General features: G+C 41.8%; 2 long non-coding RNA genes across 2 annotated transcripts; one reads left to right on the top strand and one right to left on the bottom strand.

The window, feature by feature from the left end:
• Positions 1–1,171: 1,171 nt before the first annotated feature.
• On the bottom strand, positions 1,172–2,352 carry LOC130519642 (uncharacterized). The gene is made up of 2 exons (XR_008948399.1): positions 1,890–2,352; positions 1,172–1,271 (listed from the first exon to the last, which is right to left on the bottom strand). It is a non-coding gene; the product is annotated as an uncharacterized LOC130519642 (long non-coding RNA).
• A 64-nt stretch (positions 2,353–2,416) lies between these two features.
• Positions 2,417–3,354, top strand: LOC130519643 (uncharacterized). The gene is made up of 3 exons (XR_008948400.1): positions 2,417–2,878; positions 2,983–3,083; positions 3,167–3,354. It is a non-coding gene; the product is annotated as an uncharacterized LOC130519643 (long non-coding RNA).
• Positions 3,355–4,882: the final 1,528 nt, after the last annotated feature.

Genomic DNA, 4,882 nt, shown 5'->3' with positions numbered 1-4,882 from the left:
ATAGATTAATTCCAGTTTGGCAGCAATCATTTGAAATACTCATAACCTCAACAACATAAATTAAGAATTACAACCAGAACTAAACTGTCACCTCCTTTATTGTTTTGGATTGATTTTAAGATGTAATTTACTAAGTTTATGGCAGTATTGTCTTGAGGAATTTTTTTACCAAACCAATAATTAATTATCATTATTTTTTGTAAGGAAAAAATGAAATCTAATAAAAGACATCTTCAGATGTGTGATATTTTGATTTACATGATTCTTTCCTCCATTTCTTTTACTTTTAAATCAATTTAATATTTAGGATGATGCAGTTTCTGGTTTCTCAATGTTACATCTGTGATAGATTATTCTTGTTCTTAATTGCTTCCTGTGACTGGGGTGGTGGGAATGTGAATCTTAATCTTAGGAGTATGTGAGCTTAAATGAATCTACTCCTCCTACCCATCTTAATTATCATATTCCACGTGTTACTGGTCGAGGAGGGGGAGTGGCAGCAATCTATCACTCCAAGTTATTAATTAATCCCAGACCAAAACATAGCTTCAGTTCATTTGAAAGCCTGACTCTTGGCATCACTCATCTGAACTGGAGGACAGAAAAGCCACTTCTGTTTGTAGTTGTATATCGGCCCCCTGCTGGGCCACATTCAGAGTTCCTGTCTGAGTTCTCTGACTTCTTATCTGACTTGGTCCTTAGAACGGAAAAAGTCATTATCATTGGAGACTTTAACATCCATATGGACGTTATAAACGACAGCTTTAGAAATGGCTTCATTTCATTACTTGAGTCAGTTGGTTTCCTCCAGCAGATAAACCAACCAACTCACAGCTTTAACCACACCCTAGATCAGGGGTAGGCAACCTGCGGCTCTGGAGCCGCATGCGGCTCTTCAGCCTCCTTATAGTGGCTCCCGATGGCCATGACAAAAAAACATGGAATGTTTTTTTTCTTTTTTTTATGGTCATTATGTGTTCATTTTGTTGCACAATTCCCCTAGGGTTTTAGCTGATACCATCTAAATAAAGTTTTTTAATTATTTTTTTTATAATTTGTCACTTTAAATATATGTCACATCAACGTCAGCAGCCGTCGCCTTCACTTGCTGGTGGTACCACGGCGGGAACCCCTACCACTGTAAGCATGAAAAGAGCCCAAAAAGAAAAAATTCGGAAGAAAATAGAGAGTTTAATGCAGCGTGGACATCTGCTTTTGCATTCACCGCCAATGACGCTGGCTTACCTGCGTGCTTGATATGTGGCGAGAAACTATCAAACAACAAAAAAAGTAACGTTGAAAGACATTTTCAAAGCAAGCATTTAGCATTTGCTGAAAAATACCCAACCGAAGATGAGCGCCAGAGAGCAATTTCGGAATTGCAACGACAAGCTGAAGAGAGAAAACTATCTTTCAAAAAATGGATCAGCTCTCCACAGTCAACTACAGCTGCTAGTTTTTTGGCAGCTCAGGAGATCGTGAAGAGGGGTAAGCCGTTCACAGACGGAGAATACATAAAAGAAACGTTTATTCAAATATCAGAGCATCTATTCTCCGATTTTAAAAACAAAAATGAAATTGTTCAGAAAATTAAAGACATGCCTCTCTCTGCAAAGACTGTTAAGGACAGGACCATTAAAATGGCAGCAAATATCAGTAGTAAGCAAATTGATGATATTAATTCAGCTCAAGCATTTTCAATTGCCTGTGATGAGTCAAGTGATGTAAACGATATTGAGCAGATAGCACTGTTATGCAGGTACGCCAATGCTAATGGGCCGCAGGAAGAACTGATTGAACTCATACCGCTTAAGGGCCAAACTCGGGGGCAGGACATTTGTGATGCTGTTGTGAGTTGTCTAAAAGATAAAGGGATAAACACCACTCACCTAGTGTCGGTATCTACTGACGGGGCGCCAAGTATGAGAGGAGCACAGAAGGGCTTTGTGAATTTACTTCAAAAGTCACTGGGCCGAGATCTGATGACGTTTCACTGCATTATCCACCAAGAAGCACTTTGCGCACAAACATTTCCCCCTGAATGTGTGGAAGTAATGAACCTTGTTATTAAGATAGTGAACAAAATAATTGCGAATGGGTTAAGCCACCGACAGTTTTGTTCGTTGTTAGAAGAAGTCGAAAACACGTATTCAGATCTCCTGCTGCACAACAGAGTCCGGTGGGCTGTCCAGGGGGGAGGTGCTGAAACGCTTCGCTGCCTGTCTGGAGCACGTAAAAACCTTCTTGGGAAATAAAGGCCTTGGGTATCCTGAACTGGAAGACCCATCTTGGCTGGAAAAGTTTTACTTCATGGTGGACATGACAAGTTACTTGAACATGCTGAATAAAAATCTCCAAAGACAGGGAAGCACGGCACTGCACATGCTGGAGGAGATTTTGGCATGTGAGTGCAAGATGACAGTGTTCGCCAGAGATGTACAAAATGGCACGCTCTCTCACTTCCCCTCCCTAAGAGAGTTCAAAGAAGCAAACAATCACATAAATTGTGATTATTTCCACCGTGCCATTACTGCAATGCAAGCTGCATTTGAAAAAAGGTTCAGTGAGTTCAGAAAGGAGAAACAGACTCTCTCTTCCCTGTCGCACCACTGAACAGCGACCCATCCCTGCTGAACACATCCGCATTCACAGGAGTAAGTAAGCCTGATCTAGAAATTGAACTGGCCGATATTGCGGATAAAGTTTTGTGGGTTAACAAGTTTAAATCCCTGTCAGCGGATCTTGAAGAAGTCGTCCGTCAGAGGGCTACTCTCGCTAAAGAGCACAAATGGAGTGATATGGAAAAACTACCCCAACCCGACAAACTTATTTTTGCAACATGGAATGCCATTCCCGACACCTATATCAACATGAAAAGGTGTGCATTTGGAGTCCTATCCATCTTTGGCTCAACTTACTTATGCGAGCAAGTTTTCTCAAGCATGAACATTATAAAGTCCAAATACCGCTCCCGCTTACCAGCGAGACTCTACAGTCCTGCGTGAAGATGAAAGTCACATCTTACAGCGCCGACATAGGGAAGATCTGCAGGGAAATGCAGACACAGAAATCTCACTAAACAGGTAAGAGGAACATAATTTAATAAGCTATTTTTTCAAAAAAATCCTCATACTCAGAACTGATGTAGTTTTTTTTGTATTTTAAGGTGCGTCCATTGATCACTGGCTGGCTGCCAACAAACCCGAAGAGGACGGGAGAACGCATGGGTTACTACTATTAAACATATGTATATATACATATATATATTAAAGTGGGCTTGTTTGTTGTATTCACTGGTTTCAACTGTTAAAATTTAAATAAAGATTAAAACTTAGAAGTTTATAAACTCTGTAATTTTTTGCGGCTCCAGACATTTTTTTGGGAGGGGGTGGGCAAAGTGGCTCTTTGATAAAAAAGGTTGCCGACCCCTGCCCTAGATCTAGTCCTGACTTATGGTGTTGAGGTAGAACATGTGTCAGTGTTCCCTCAGAACCCACTCCTGTCAGACCACTCTTTGATCACTTTTACATTTATGATTAAGGATTCTTCTATGCTCAGAACAAAGTCTTACTATAGCAGATGTCTTTCAGATAATGCTGTAGCTAAGTTTAAGGAAGTGATCCCTGTGCTGATCCCAGGACCACCGTGTGTTTCCCCAGGGATCAATCATTATAATCTTAGCCCTGCTGAGGTTGACTCTATTGCTGAAGGTGCAGCAACCTCACTGAGAATCACGCTTGATTCTGTTGCCCCCCTGAAAAAGAAAATAGTAAATCAGAGGAGGTGTGCCCCCTGGTATAATTCACATATCAGGACCCTCAAGCAGAAAGGAAGTGGCATTCTTGTAAGATAGACAGCTACCATGTAGCCTGGAAAGACTGTCTATTAGTTTACAAAAAGGCCCTTCGCAAGGCTAGAACAGCTTATTTTTCTTCTTTGATTGAGGAAATAAGAACAACCCCAGGTTTCTTTCAGCACTGTGGCCAAATTAACCAAGAGTCACAGTGTTTTAGATCCACGTATCCCTTCTTCCCTTAGTGGTGAAGACTTCATGAGCTTCTTCACTGATAAAGTTCTAGCTATCAGAGAGAAAGCTAACCAGGCCATCCCTACAACTGGACCATCACCAGATGTGCCGACTGTGGGAACATACAGGGTCTCCAACGAGCCCTTAAGCTCCTTCAGCCCTATATATTTTTCTGAGGCGTCATCGCTAATTCAGAAATCCAAGACCACACGTGTCTTTTAGATCCCATCCCAAACACCTGTTGAAGGATGTCTTACCACTGATAGGCAGTTCTATCCTGGACCAGATCAATGGTTCTTTAGTGTCAGGTTATGTACCCCGGTCCTACAAGGTGGCAGTGATTAAGCCGTTGCTTAAAAAACCATCACTGGATCCTGATGTCTTGGCAAATTATAGGCCAATATCCAACCTTCCTTTTATCTCTAAAGTTCTAGAGAAGGTGGTGGTGACTCAGTTACTGGAGCACCTGCAGAGGAACAGCCTGTTTGAGATGTTTCAGTCAGGCTTTAGAGCTCACCACAGCACAGAAACAGCACTTCTTAAAGTCACTAATGATCTTCTCATAGCTTCCGATCATGGACTGGTCTCTATGCTGGTTCTGCTGGACCTCAGTGCTGCTTTTGATACAGTTGATCACAGCATCCTGTTACAGAGACTGGAACATGTGATTGGGATTAAAGGGACAGCACTAGACTGGTTTAGATCATACTTATCTGATAGATACCAGTTTGCCCATGTCCATGGCGTTCCCTCCTCATACAGTAGGGTTAGCCATGGAGTTCCTCAAGGTTCTGTACTCGGACCAATCCTCTTCACATTGTACATGCTTCCCTTAGGGAACATTATTCGGCAGCA

The sequence above is a fragment of the Takifugu flavidus genome, unplaced genomic scaffold (genome assembly GCF_003711565.1).
Source record: "Takifugu flavidus isolate HTHZ2018 unplaced genomic scaffold, ASM371156v2 ctg1046, whole genome shotgun sequence".
Classification (NCBI taxonomy): domain Eukaryota; kingdom Metazoa; phylum Chordata; class Actinopteri; order Tetraodontiformes; family Tetraodontidae; genus Takifugu; species Takifugu flavidus.
This window is presented reverse-complemented; position numbering and strand designations above follow the sequence as displayed.